The sequence below is a fragment of the Medicago sativa genome, chromosome 3, assembly GCF_051527215.1.
Source record: "Medicago sativa cultivar Bolivia chromosome 3, Bolivia_mono, whole genome shotgun sequence".
NCBI lineage: Eukaryota > Viridiplantae > Streptophyta > Magnoliopsida > Fabales > Fabaceae > Medicago > Medicago sativa.
Window position 1 is genome coordinate 22,742,233 of NC_140751.1, and position 15,901 is coordinate 22,758,133.

At 32.3% G+C, this 15,901-nt stretch overlaps 3 long non-coding RNA genes across 3 annotated transcripts; 1 reads left to right on the top strand and 2 right to left on the bottom strand.

Annotated features, from left to right (window-relative positions):
* The first annotated feature begins 72 nt into the window (after positions 1-72).
* On the top strand, positions 73-2,669 carry LOC146936433 (uncharacterized). Its single transcript, XR_015030602.1, has 2 exons — positions 73-594; positions 2,396-2,669. It is a non-coding gene; the product is annotated as an uncharacterized LOC146936433 (long non-coding RNA).
* A 6,618-nt stretch (positions 2,670-9,287) lies between these two features.
* Positions 9,288-10,399, bottom strand: LOC146936434 (uncharacterized). The gene is made up of 2 exons (XR_015033188.1): positions 10,204-10,399; positions 9,288-9,738 (listed from the first exon to the last, which is right to left on the bottom strand). It is a non-coding gene; the product is annotated as an uncharacterized LOC146936434 (long non-coding RNA).
* Positions 10,400-11,482: 1,083 nt separating this feature from the next.
* LOC146936435 (uncharacterized) lies at positions 11,483-13,668 on the bottom strand. The gene is made up of 2 exons (XR_015033189.1): positions 13,318-13,668; positions 11,483-11,806 (listed from the first exon to the last, which is right to left on the bottom strand). It is a non-coding gene; the product is annotated as an uncharacterized LOC146936435 (long non-coding RNA).
* Between the last annotated feature and the right edge of the window lie 2,233 nt (positions 13,669-15,901).

Genomic DNA, 15,901 nt, shown 5'->3' on the forward strand with positions numbered 1-15,901 from the left:
TGCTGTTTAAAAATTCGTCTACAAAAATCAAAAAATAAAAATAACAAAAAGATGAAAACATGTTATGTAACATCCCGCTCGTCAGCTAATCAAAAGTTCGTCTGATGAATGTGTCAGAGGACAAATGATCATGGAAATGTCTATTAATGGCATAAGTCAGGTATGAGTTAGATATCAGAGATTAAGTGTTACAGAACGTCAAGTGCGACGAAAGATATTAATGAGTAATATTAGTCAAGAGTGGACTAAAGCATCAGTGTCGGATTTAACACGCTTGAGGCAAGGGTATAATGGTATTTGCACACGGGAGAGATATTTATATGTTGTTGGCCCAAAAATATCTCATTTTTCCAACTTCCTTCTCTCTCTAGGTTTTTGGGTGAAGAATTCTCTCTTCCTTCTCTCTAGAGGCCGCCCCCTTTCCTCCTCTCTAGCCCCTCAAACTCTTCCAAGATCATCAAGGGATAGGCAAGCATGAATCAAAGAAGCTTGTGGGCAAGAAACAACAAAGGGAATGAGTAGAAGCTTGGATTCAAGTTAGGATTTGAACTTTGAGAAGCTTGAAGCTTGAGGCAAACACAAGAAACAACCTAGGTGAGTTCCATAGATAGAATACCCACCCTTGGGTTTGTGTGATCTTGTAGAAAATCATGTTTTATGTTAGTTTTGCTTTTATGAAATTTAAGTAACCCCAAAGTAATTCTTGTTGTTTACATGCTAAAAATTGCCATGAGATATGTTTAAATGAAGCTATATATGTTGTTGGATGTATTGGTGCATTACAGGGTCCAATTGGTCGAGTTTTGGGTCGAAAATGGCGAAAACCCGTAGCCGAAAGCACCGAAAACGCAAAAATTCGCAGCGCTGCGCCTGTACAAGGGCGCTAGGCGCCCACAAGTCAGGGAGCCAGCGCTAGGCGCCCCAACCCTGGCGCCAGGCGCCCCAGACAGGGCAACCTCCGCGTTGTTCTGTGTTCGGGTGCTTGGGGGCAGTCGCGTGGGGGTCCGTAGCGATCGTTTCGGTGTATTCTTGTACTGTTTTTACTTATCTTTCTACTGGAACAAGCTTGGCTTTATCAAATCATGAAATTTATAAACGGCTCGTAACTTGGGTTTATGGCATTTTCGGTCTTTAGAAAGTATTGAAAATTTGCACACATCGTCAATTGATCCTTGCATCATTAATCGTGACAATCTTAGCATGTATTACAAGGATGGCTCAAGAGAGTTTTAGCCGAATTATTCGGGTAACAAAGAACTAGGCATGGGATGAAAGTAGAGCCTTGACATAGCTTGTCAAGAACTAGAATAGTTAGTAGAGAATAGAATGTTAGGCATGAGTAGTATGCTTGACTAGTTGCGAAGTGGCATAGAGTAATCTCTTCGAATAGAAACTAGAGTGCCATACGAGTATGGCAAGACGTGAATTGATTAGATATCTCTTCACGTAGTAAGTCAAGCAAGCTTATAGTCTACCTCTAGTTGGATCGTATAGGAATCCATGGTAAATGAGATAGTATGTATAGATTTAATACTCATGCATTTATAGACCAAGACTTTATTAAAGTTGTGAAGCGATTAGATATCTATTCACAAAGAAAGCTTTTAACAAGATGTAGTGGTCGTGTCTCTTGTGTCCACACTAGGTTGGCTCAAGGGGTTTCCACTAGGTAAAACGGGGTTAGCCGTAAGGAACCCGCACGTCATTACAGGAGTGCCGTGGTTATACCTTAGATAGGTTTCCATCGGTTAGATAGGGATTGCGCTCGGGGTTACTCCACTCGGGGCTTTCCGTAAAATGAACTCAGATAATGCTTGTTTGATAAACGCTAACTTATGAATGAACCTGACTATGCATATTTATTAGACATATTTATGTTATATCATAGAGCCTTGACATAGATCGTCAAGAACTAGTAGAACCTTGACGTAGATCGTCAAGAATAGTAGAGCATAGACGTAGTGCGTCAAAACTAGCATGATAGCAAGATATGATACGTTGATAGAAACATCGTATTATGCATTAGAGCAAATAGAGAAAGATATGCCGATGACGGTCTTAGGTCTCCCCTAACCGTCCGGTTTAGAATGGTGTCATGATTATAGTATGTTTAGGCCTTGATACGTAGAGCGTATTCTTGGCATTGCGGTTTTAGATTCCCCTCGACCGCCATGACACGTATAGGAAGTGAAGCCTATAACAGTGAGATAAGACTATGACGGCCCTAGTATGCACAACCGTCTAAGTATGTAAGTCCCCACACACGTATAATCAACCGTCAGGTTGTATTTTAGACACGTGGTGACCGTAGGTTTCCCCTGAGGTTGCCTATAGCCTAGGATTTAGGGGAACTCACTGAGACATTATGTCTCATCCCAATCCTTATTTGTTTCAGATAAACAGGTTGATTTAGCAAGCTAGTAGCCGAATGGATGTTGCGACAAGTGTTCGTTCGTACCGCTGCAGGACAATGTGGATATTCAAGGATGCATCTGTTATACTTTAGAAAAGTTGAGTTGTATTATTATGTACGAACGCATTTGGTTGTATATATATATTCATTCGTAGTTGTATTGTTGTAAAATTTTAATGTATCCAATACTAAACTTAACGCACGTGCTAGACATTCTACATACGTCTAGTATGGGTGTTACATGTTATATTAAAAAGCAGGATTAAAAAGTGGTTGATATATGTATATAATAATTATTTAGCAATAAGGACCTGAAATAATAGTATAGGTGTTATCATAAAATGATAGTATATGTGATTAATAATATTAAAACGCTACTGGTGAAATAATAATATTTTAGGACCTGAAATATTATTATTAAAATCAAAACGCTACTGATTAATAATATTGAAACTAAAAGGACCTGAAAAAATAGTTTATGTGATAATAGTATAAATGATTAATAATATTAAAATGCAACTGTTGAATCGAAAAGAAAAAAAATGGTATAGGTGTTAGTTTAAGGACGTGAAAAAAGAAAAAAAACAATCAGTAAACTCAATCGTAGGTGTTAGTTCCCTCTTATATTATATATAAAAATACAAATCTAAGCATAAGTAAAAGTAAAAGAAACAATAGTATAGGTGTTTGTCAAACCTGAAGAAAGAAAAAGTTTGATCAAAAAAAGGTTTGAGTTTCAGTTTCTGCTCAAAATATGTGATTACGTGATTAAAAAATTCTCCTTTATTTATAGTTAAAAAAAACAAACCGAAGCCATTTTTTCCTCAATGAAAAAAACTAATTGAATAATATGGTGTTAAAAGAGATAGTAACTAATTGAAACTTCTTTTCCTAAAAAAAAGAAATATTTAATGGATAGTATTGAAAGTATTATATAAAGTTTTTTGAGACATTTTGGCTACATAAAATATTAGGAATTAAATATAAAATTAAATAAAAATGTTTCAGGTCCTGAAATATTATTATTAAAATCGAAACGCTACTGATTAATAATATTAAAACAAAAAGGACCTGAAAAGATAGTATAGGTGATTAATAATATTAAAACGCTACTGTTGAAACGAAAAGGAAAAAAAAATAGTATAGGTGTTAGTTCAAGGACTTGAAACAGAAACAATAGTATAGGTATTAGTTCAAGGACCTGAAACTCGTAGGTGTTTGTAATGGATGCCAGCAACAATAGTTCAAGGACCAGAAAGAAAAAAAAACAATCGGTAAACTCACTCGTAGGTGTTAGTTCCCTCTCATATTATATATAAAAATAAAAATCTAAGCATAAGTAAAAGAAACAATAGTATAGGTGTTTGTCAAACCTGAAGAAAGAAAAAACTTAGACCAAAAAAGGTTTGAGTTTCAGTTTCTGCTCAAAATATGTGTTTACGTGATTAAAAAATTCTCCTTTATTTATAATTAAAAAAAAAACAAATCGAAGCCTTTTTTTCCTCAATGAAAAAAACTAATTGAAACTTCTTTTCCTAAAAAAAAGAAAGAAAAAAATAAAGGAAGATTTAATGGATAATATTGAAAGTATTATATATAGTTTGTAGAGATATTTTGGCTACACAAAATATTAGGAATCAAATATAAAATTAAATAAAATATTTAGTGGATGAGATCAACAGTTTGCTGAGATTTTTATGTCAAATAAGATGTCAAATAAAATATAGAAAAAAATATAAAAATATTGAGAATAAACGTGGAAGCGACATGTGGCATAAAAAACCTTACTTTATATATATATATATATATATATATATATATATATATATACTATTGATATTATTGATTGATTGATTGATGTGTAGTTTGTTGAGATATTTCTACTACATAAAATATTAGAAATTCAATAAAATTAAAGAAAAAATATTGAGTGCATAAGATCAAAAGTTTGTTGAGATATTTATGTTAAATAAAATATTGGTTTTTAAAAATAGAAAAAATAATAAAAATATTGAGAATGAATGTGGAAGTGACATGTGGCATAAAAAACCTTACTTTATATATATACTATTGATTTTACTGTCTTTAATACATAACTAGCAACTAACCCGTGCTAAGCACGGGCCCGTGCTCCGCACGGGCTAATTCGAAGTGTGGGTTGTGCATCAAAGCACATTGCAATGTTATATGAATTGAGAAGATAAGAAAAAACTAATGATAAAGCTAACGTTAGTGATAAAAGGGAAAATTATTTTGACTTCCTTTGAGATTTCCTTAAATAACACAGACACCCCTTATAATTTTCCAAACACATGAATCTCCCTTCATTTTATCCATTTCAATAACTTTGTAAATATACAATTTAATCCGTCATTTTGGTTTGTTTGTATCAGCTTTCTCTTTTCACAAATAAGTTAAATGAAGTGTTTTTCTCGCAATGGAGAAACAATAACATTTTACCACTAAATAGAATCTAACATCGACAATTACAGAAGAGATCAAAAGATAATATAGAAATGAGAATTTTTTTGGTGGATGGACATTGTGGTTGATCAATGAAAAGGAAATAATCTTCGATATATCCGTTTTATTACATTAGAATTTAAAAATTAAACCACCTTGACCTAGGAACAATAAGTTGGGAAAAATTACCTACATGAAAAATGGAAAGAAAAATGGTTAAAAATTAAATGAGTTTCATACTTGTATGAAGAAGTTAATCGCTCAAAATAAATGGAATTAACAAAGTTTAAACCATGTTATATTATAAGAGAAGTGCCTGTCAATTTAATAAAAAAGGGAGATTAATATTTAGTTAAAAAACAGAGCTGGTGTTTGTGTTATTTAAGAATATCTTAAGGGAGGTTAGTTTAATTATATGTAAAAATATTTAAAATATTAAATATTTTGTTATTGATAAAGATGCCGTTATGAGTCCCGTGTATAAATTGTACAAATGTATTATTTACTATGTTGGCGGTTGATCCATTAATTGTTTTTCGCAGAGGTTCACTTTTCATTTATTTTTTTGTAACTTGGTTTCGCGCCCGTATATGGGTTTGCTAGGTTGCGCACGTGATTAGTGAATTTTTGTTATGTTAGATTTGAGTCGATCCACTTGGTTTGATTTATTATGTTGTATCCCCGTTTTGGGTTGTGCCTGAGTCAGGTCTAATTCCCTCAGACTCTTTATCTATTTCATTTTATTTAATATAATTTTTCATTTGACTAAGAAAAAATAAATAAAAAACAAAGGCAAATTATTTTTAGAAAAAAAAATCTTGAAAATGTCTAATATTTTGCAAAATAGATATATGCCTTGTAATAAATATTTTGTAACTTTCTTGAAGTTATGTTATTTTAGAATGAAGTTTTGTTATTTTGTGATTATCAATCAGATATAATTGAATGTTTTTTTTTTATTTTCTTAATGAAAATATTTTCCAGTGTTTTGTTAGTATCGAAGATAACTGTCTTAATCATATTTTGTTATTTTATTGATAAGCGAAATGTATTTATTAATGTTTTTTATTAAAATATATATTTATGAATTTTTTTCTTAGACTAAATATGTAAGTAATTGTCATTTTTTCATTGGATTTTCTACAAAAGAAAAACTCATAGAAAGGTAGTTCTATTGCATCCTAAAAACTAAAAAATCATAGGAAGTTAGTTATGTTGCATGAAATAGACTCAGTGTCAGATAAAAGCACATGAACATCATAAAAATTTTAAAGTACAATCACAAAACTTATTTTTAATAAATGTAAATTGAATATATGATTCACTTTTAATAAAATCAAAATATATTTTGATATTGAATAAAAATAATATATATTTTGATATTCAATCATTTAGAGATTATTTTTGAAAAAACATAATTAGTTTTGTGTTTGTTTATCGTAATCAATAGTATATATATAAAGTAAGGTTTTTTATGCCATATGTCACTTCCACATTCATTCTCAATATTTTTATTATTTTTTCTATTTTATTTAACATAAATATCTCAACAAACTTTTGATCTTATGCACTCAGTATTTTTTACCTCAACAAACTACACATCAATCAATCAATCAATAGTATATATATAAAGTAAGGTTTTTTATGCCACATGTCACTTCCACATTCATTCTCAATATTTTTATTATTTTTTCTATTTTATTTAACATAAATATCTCAACAAACTTTTGATCTTATGCACTCAGTATTTTTTATCTCAACAAACTACACATCAATCAATCAATCAATCAATCAATAGTATATATATAAAGTAAGGTTTTTTATGCCACATGTCACTTCCACATTCATTCTCAATATTTTTATTATTTTTTCTATTTTATTTAACATAAATATCTCAACAAACTTTTGATCTTATGCACTCAGTATTTTTTATCTCAACAAAATACACATCAATCAATCAATCAATCAATAGTATATATATAAAGTAAGGTTTTTTATGCCACATGTCACTTCCACATTCATTCTCAATATTTTTATTATTTTTTCTATTTTATTTAAGTCTTATCCCTTTCTTCTCAAACACAAGGTAGGAGTCCAAAATGTTGTAGCATATGCCCTCAGTCGACACCATAGTTTACTTACTAATAGTATCCAAATGATCCCGACTATGGTGAAGTTTGGAGTTCCATTAATCTAAAGTCATCTCAAGTATATTATAAACATCACATATTCTTGATCAAAAGAAAAAACTATATGTATTCCCCAATGCTCTTTAAGGGAAGCAATTATTTGGGAGGCCAGCGATCGAGGACTATCATGATTTGGGCGAGATAAAATAGTAGCCTTAGTCAAGGAGAATTTCTATTAGTCTAAGCTGGAAATAGATGTCAGTAGACACATCCAAAGGTGCAAATTTTATCACATGGCCAATTCCAAATGTCAAAATACAAGGTTATATACGCCACTTCTAGTTCCTAAGGCACCTTGGGAAAATGTTAGTATGGATTTTGTCCTTGGACTACCTCGAACTTAGCGACTAAAGGATTCCATAATGGTAGTCGTAGACAGGTTTCTAAAAAGACCTGTTTCATACCATGTCAGAAGACTAATGATGTTGTCCAAGTTGCAGACTTATACTTCAAGGAAATCGTTCGTCTTCATGGCATCCAAAAAACTATCACATCTGATTGATATGTAAAATTCATAAGCCACTTTTGGAGAATATTGTGGAAGAACATGAGTACTAAACTCCAATTCAACAGTGCTAGTCACCCTCAGACAAATGGGCAAATAAAGGCAATTAATAGACTTTTGGGGAACATGCTTAGAAGCATTGTGGTAAAGAATTTGAGGAAATAGGATCGTATCCTTGCATATATTGAATTTTCCTATAATAACTCTAGGAATCAAGCTACCAGGAAGTTTTCATTTGAGGTGGTTTACGGTATGCTTCCTCTTAGCCCATTGAACTTAACTCCATCACCTATCACTCAGTAGTATAGTGCAGATGTGGAACAAAGGGCCAATGAAATCAAGAAGTTTCATGAACAAGTTTGTGAATGAATTGAAAAACAAAAATCAAGGTTTAAGACTCAGCGAGACAAGCATCTCAAGTTGCACACATTCAAGGAAGGAGAGTTGGTATGGATCCACTTGCGAAAGGAACGATTTCCTAATAAACAAAATGTCAATTTATCTCCAAGAGCTAATGGTCCTTTCAGAGTTACCCAGAAAATCAATGATAATGCCTATAAAATAGAGTTATCAGGTGACTATGGATTCTCTGCTACCTTTAATGTTGCTGATCTTTCACCATATTTTGGCGATAAAGAAGATTTTCGACTTGAGGACGAGTCTTCTCCAACCCAAGGAGAATGATGAAGAATAATATGGAAGTTTCTAGATATAGAGAATACTAAAGAATGGTATTAAAGCTTCTAGACACTCTACTAAATAAGATAAAATAAAGCACTAGGGAAATCTTATTTTTTTCTAGATCCTTGTAGTCATATGAACTAAAGTATCCATATCTCTAGACTTTTCTTGTAATAAATGCTTCTAAATCTGTCTAATTTGTAATGTGGAGCCTTACTAGAGTAATATAAATTGGGTTCACCAAGTGTTTAGGCATTCAAGATTTCAATCATTCAAGCATTCAAATAATAACAACTTTCTTTGAGAATAAAAACAATTATGAATATTTTAACTAGTTAAATCATTTTCATGACTTGAGAGATAAAAAAACATGAAAAGATCAAAGATCTTGGCACCAAATGCTTTAAAAATCTACATAACTGCATTCATGTTGGGAAAGAACTATCTAATTTTTAAGTATGGGTGTGCTTTGGTTTTATATACAAAAAAATTATTCTATTGGAGGAGTTCAACACATAAATGAACTTCCAGTACGATTTTATTCTATTGGAGGAGTTCCCTTTCAACACCATTAACAAGACTCTATTACAGGATTTCTGTAGTATAAAAACATTGGTCAATGACAGAATGATATTCAAATACCTTACGTAATGAAGCATTATCAATGCTCAATGCCTCCCCAAAAAAAATGGCCATCACAATCTTCAAATCGTCATTGTAAATATGCAAAACAACTGACCTATGCCGCGTACAGAAGCCAAATAACAGATTGTAAAATGAAGAAGTCAAGAAGAAAAATATGCGACACCGAGGTCAGTAATACGAACCAATGCCCATTAATCTGAAATCAAAATGGAAGGCAGCGACAATCCATATATTTCTGACACGGTAGGGAAGCGTAGGCTAGCAAGTGTTAAACCTAGATAGGAAAAAAAAAAAAATCCACCAGAAATCAGGGGCGGACCTGGACTTCCACTATCAGTGGGGCAATATTTTTTTGTCAAATGATTAAATAATAAATTTTTTAACAAGAAGCTATTTTCCATTACAAAGAAAATGCTCTATTTTCCATTTGTTGAAAATGAGCTAAAATTACATCATTACTAATTGTTTTAAGAACATCTTTTTCTATATATGTTACAAGACAATCATTTAACCATTGATCACTCATCTTGTTATTTAGTTGACTCTTCACATATTTCATAGCTGAGAAAACACGTTCAACACTTACAGTTGTCACCGACAAAATCAGAGATTCTCAACACTGAACTGAAGAGGGAACATTAACTACCAAGTTCTAACTAACATGTTTCTTTACTTCAAACCAGAATTTCAGACATAACATATGCCCTCAAATTTTAATAACCACGCAGAAACTTAATAGCATTTTCACAAAAGAAGACTGAATTCCCAAGTAAACTTATGTCATGTTGATGTTCCACAACAACTAGAAATCTTATGTATTAATGTTGAAGCAAAAGGTGTACCTATAACAGAAAAATAAAGATAATATTGAAAGTCTGCCACTAACACCATTGAAAAAAAAAAAAAAAAAAAAAAAAAAAACAGAAAGCTACACTATATCTTAATTGGATTTTCTTTACAGGCTAATATCAATATAAATAAACTTAAAGAATAAAGTTGCAGTAATAAGCGGTAAACAAGACTATTCTACCAAAAAAAAAAGCGGTAAACAAGACTATGCTAGAGGAATTCATAGAGTAAATCGACATCAATAAATCACCACTTTTATGGATTACTAGTTACTACACTCTCATTCTCTCAATAATGCAACCTTATTCAAGTTCAACTCCAAACAACCTAAATCAATTTTAGCAACCAAACCAAACCCTAAAAGTTAAAATCAAATTCAATTTCAGTATTGCTATCACTACTACTCTCACTATCTTAGTGGGTCAAAAATGGTCAATGACAGAATGGTATTCAAATACCTTACGTAATGAAGCATTATCAATGCTCAATGCCTCCCCAAAAAAAAATCATGGTTCATCAACCCTTCGGCCATCACAATCTTCAAATTGCCATTGTAAATATGCAGAACAACTGACCTATGAATAACAGATTGTAAAATGAAGAAGTCAGGAAGAAAATATGCGACACCGAGGTCAGTAATACGAAGCAATGCCCATTAATTGGAAATCAAAATGGAAGAAAGCGACAATCCATATATTTACTGTACAGAAGCCTAATGGGAAAACAGGGTTCTGGAATCCACCAGAAATGAGAAAACTTTCTAAAATATTGTTTAATGAATAAAAGTTGCCTCTTATAATCCTAATGGGTCAAAAATAACAAACTGAAATAAATAACAGATAATTAATAAAATGTTTAATTACACTTTTGACCCCCTAAGTTTTTCAAAGTTGTGATTTTTGCCCCCTAAAAATACAACTCTTTTCAGGCCCCCTAAGTTTACCTTTTGTTGCAATTTTGGACCTCCACGCCAATTTTGACCTAGTCAACGGACACGTGGGCGCCACGTGTGTAATTTTTTTAATTTTAAAAAATAAAAAAAATTATTTTTGTAATTAAAAAATTGTTTTTTTATTAAAAAAATCATTTTTAAATTTTTTTGTTTTTTTAATTACAAAAAATTAATTTATAAAAAATTAATTACAATTTTTTTTGTTTTTTATTACAAAATATAAAAAAAAGAGTAAATAGGCAATTTCCCCCCTGAAATTGTAAGTTTCGTCAATTACCCCCCTGAAATTAACAAAACTTCAATTACCCCCCTGAAATTGCATAACGTAATCAATTTACCCCCTCCGTCAATTTTTCTGTTAACTGTTTACGGTTATGATCAAATACTCCCTGAAATTTTGCACTTATGTGCAAAATGCCCCCTAAACTTAAAAATTTATATTTTTTTCCTTACCAAAATCATACATTCAATTCTTCAAGTAGTATAGTGTACCTATTGTCATCGAAATTCTATTCACAAGAACATGAATGAATATATGCCAAAGAAATAATGGGTTTGTCATGTGCAGCCTTTTCATTCATATTTCATATTTATCAACAAGGAGCAAGATAATTTTTTTACAAAGAAGGTAAAACTAAAAACCAAACATTAAAAGGATATCAAGCCATTGAAATAAACCAAGAAAAGAATGCCATAGCAGCAAAAAATTGATATCTATTGTAATACCCCGTTCTCCCAACAACGTAATATTAATTATTATAATCAGAGTAAACCATACAACGGAGTGTCACACTGCTAATCAAAATTTCATAAATAGAAAATAGCTATTTATTTAAATCAACATTTAAAATATCTCCAAAACTGCAGCGGAATAATTCTTTAGGAAATACAATTTCAACCAAATCCAACATAAAGGAAAATCTTGGCACAAAGGCCTCAACGTAATCAACATTATTTTCAACAACGATAAACTCCATTATTAAGTCTTTTCCCAAAAATATGATACATAAAAGAAATGAAGAAAACGAAAACATTCGCGACGAATCCCCATCCTAATATGTATCAGAGCCCTAGACACTTGAGCCAACCAACCTACAAGCCATCATTACCTGCAAGTTACCCATACGAAGGGCAACATTTTCAAGCAGAAGGGGTGAGAAACTTATCCAATAATAATAATATATAATTCATCAAATTAATGAAAGCAACAACATATCACAACATACATCATTAATAATGTATATAAAGAATACATATAGCAACAACATAATCATTTTCCGCAACAAAGAGCAGCAACAACAACAACTTCATTATCAACAACTACACCGACAACTCGACAATGCGACAACGACAACAACAACTTGACAATGCGACAACGACAACAACTAATGCATCATGCAGGTGGTACCAATCTACGCGCATTGAATGCTAAGCATTCCAGGGCATAAGCCCCCAACAATTTGGATGGTTAAAGCATCCTAGGGCATAAGCCCCCAACAGGTGAATGATAAACATTCCAGGGCATAAGCCCCCAACGGGTTGAATGATGAACATTCCAGGGCATAAGCCCCCAACAGATGTGAGTATGCAAATGGACTCAACTTGTATATATCAACATACAACTTCAACAGAGACTACAACAACAACATATGTGCCTAAAACAACTATGACACACTCCCCAACTTCGACATCAGATGATACAACGACATCAACAACGGAAATCAACAACATAGCATATATATAAATCAATTACATTCATCTCAAAGTCTAAAACATCCCCCAAAAGCAATTAAGTTTTGATCAATAGAACATAAGTCAAATATCCATAAAACACCTCAACTAAATCCCTAACACTTAAGTTTGAAGTTGGGAAACCAACCATAAGTTTTTGGACTAACTTGGGATTAGTTATTCTAAGTTTTCTTAAAATTTTCTGAAGACCCACCTGGACTATTTTTATCATAACTCAAAATCTACAAATCTTTTCCACTCCAAACCAAGGCCATTATAAAACTAACTTAATTATCTACAACTTTCATGTTTACATCAAAAGCCAATTCAAAACAGAAATGGGTGAAAAAGCACAAAAAACGCAGAAACCGAAGTTTTGTCAGCACGAAGAAACAGAACGTTGGCACGGCCCGTGCCATGCACGGCACGGCCGTGCTTGATTGACAGCACAGCTTTTCCTTCGTTCTTTCCGTTTTCACCATTTCGCGCATAAAATTCAAACCATTAAGCGGATTTCGGTGCCGTTTTCGCCTACACGCTCCTGACATTTCCCTCTGCCATAATCTACAGAAACATTCAATTTTCCACCACTCAAAAAAATCGATTTTCCAAACCTCACATAATCACTTGTTTGTAGAACATTCAGACACCGACGTTTCAATCGAAAGTCCCAATTTTCAATCCTTGATTACCCAAAATACGTTTCAACAGAAGTTTTCAGGTTCAATTAGGCAATATAGCAATCAAATAGCATAGAAACATGCATCAACAACACAATTCATCATATTATAGCAATTAACCTAAAACATTCTAACCCTAATACCAAAACACCACAATCATCAAAAATCAGAATTATACATATTATTAGTGAAAGGAATCCCACCCTTACCTTATCTCAGCAAATTCTACAGCAAAAACGGTTGGATTCTCTCTTCCTAGCTCTTCTCCTAGCTTTCTCTTGGTTCTTCTCCTCTTTCTCTCCAAAAACCAGTTTTTCTAATGTTTGTACGTGAAAATGTTTCTATCTCTTTTTCTTTCTTTTACTCCCAAAAATATAACTCTTTTCTTTTCTCACTTAACTCCCTTAATTTCTATTTAATTTCTACTTAATTCCCATTAACCAAAAATAAATACTAATTCTACCTATTTCTATTTCTCCTATTATTTCCACAAATAATAAAACCACATTCATTTAAATAATACACAACTCCATGAATCATATAATAAAATAGCATCACACCATATATCACATAAAAATCATATAATATATATATTTCACATAAAATCACATATATATAACAAATAAAGTCATATATAATATTCACCCATCTACTAAAAATAATAGAATAAAAATGGGGCGTTTGTTTTATCTTGGTTTTCGGGTGTCAAACATTGATTACGTTTGAACCTTTTAAACCGGTGATATCTTATTTTTTCTTGGGAAGGGAAAAAGTAAGCAAAACCCTTGAGAATCGAGGTCCGGGAGTTGTTTTCGCTACGGGAAGGTGTTAGGCACCCATAACGACTATAGTAACCTATAGGAACCGTCTTTAATTTCTACACGCGCGCTTTATTTTTAAATGCTATTTGAAAGTGTTTATTTAAACCTAAGAGTTACTAAATGAAGAATTGGAGGGAGAAGAATGTTTTTGGATTTTTATTTTAGTTGAATTGAAGGAATTTTGTTCCTTGCCTACGTACCCGATTAAGGGATCAAATCCACCGTAGTTCTCTCTCAAAAAATGTTTTTGTTTTTGTTGGTTGATTTTAAGTTTGAAAATGGGATTTTGAAGAATAGAAAGAGGCCTCAAGGGCATGAGATTTAGAAAAGGTGAGGTGGAATTAGTGATTTGCAAAAGAAGTCAAGTATGATTATTTTTCGTTGAAAATTTGATTAAGAAAATGGAAAAGAAAATACAATGGGATGTTGGATCCCAAGGTTTATTTGGAAAAGCTTTGAGTGAAGTTGTTCACATTTGTTTGGAAAATTGGTTTTTTCTAAGTTTAAAGCCCTAGGCATTCATCTAAGCATACAATCCTAAACATACATCTAAACATGCATATTCTAACTACTTAGTGATGTGTGTGCATGTGTCGGTGCTTGTGTCGGTGTACATTTTTAGAGTCCATTGTCCTTTACATCATACCCTAGATACATTCTATGGCCTCTTTGCCAAGAAATTAAAATTGCATAAGGAAAAAAAAATATTACAAAATTTCCTAAGTTTTACATTCTAAATCTTTGTACAAATTAAATTGCAAGAAAGTAAGGACTAAGGATATAAGAGGGAGATGAAATGCTCATGGATGAATGAAACATGAAATAAAAGGGTTAGTAGCACAAATGGTATAGAAACTAGTATTAAAAAGCATAGTAAAACTATTTGTAACTTGCAAGAAAAGTAAACCAACAAGCTTGACAAAAAGTGATGAAAGAACTTGAAACTTAGTGCAAATAAACTAAAACTAGGTTGAAGCCTAGATTCTCATACTATTGGAGAAGTTTTGAATGACTTGTCTCAAGAAAACTAGCATGAGAATCTAAGGATTTAACCATGCCAAAGTTTACAAAATTTTCAAGTTATTTATGCACTCTTATTTCATATTATTCACTAAGCATAAAATTCACAAAAGACCATATCAAAACAGCAAGCATATATCAAAATCAAAGGGAAATTCACTTAAAAAACACATATCCATGACCACAATTATGCACCAAAATTCAAGGATAAAAACACATCGCAAAATGCACAAAAGTCTTAACAAAAAGTAGCAAAAAATGACAAAACAAACGCACATTATTTTGAAGTAGATTTTAACATGTAACTACATTTCAAAGAACAAGTATCAAGTGTTAAAAATTGACCACATCAACATTCCAAAACACTTAGAAATTTTCATCAAGATTCGAGTAAGAAATGAATACAAAGTACTAATCAAAAATCAAGATAAAAATTATATATTGTGATCAAGGTTTGGTCTGTAAGATGCATCAAGAATTAACAAAAGTATCAAAAAAACAACTAGAAAAGCTTTTAGAAATTTTATCAAACAAAGTGAAACAAATAGGGATCTACCTGGTAAGAAATGGGGTGCGGATAGTAAAGAAATATCAATGATTGAGAACAAAGCCCAGGCCCACGAAAATCAAAGGCAGATCCACTAATTGTTGGTACCACTAGCACCATTTGAAGTGAAACGTTGGAGCAAAACCAGCTTCAGGAAAAACGCACAGCAGATTGCCATGGATGAAAACGCCGCAAGCTCAATCCTTCCATACAATTCGTTCGCAAAGCTTCGAATTCCAATTAAAATCAAATTCTATGAAGAATCCACAATCAGCATGACTATGAAAACCCAGCGTTAGTTGCGCTACTACCACCAAGAACACGGCGGTGACGAGAACGCCATCTTCAGAAGCGAAGGATTGTGCCGGTGAATCGTTGTTGTCGGCGTTGTTTGCAGTAGCGCTC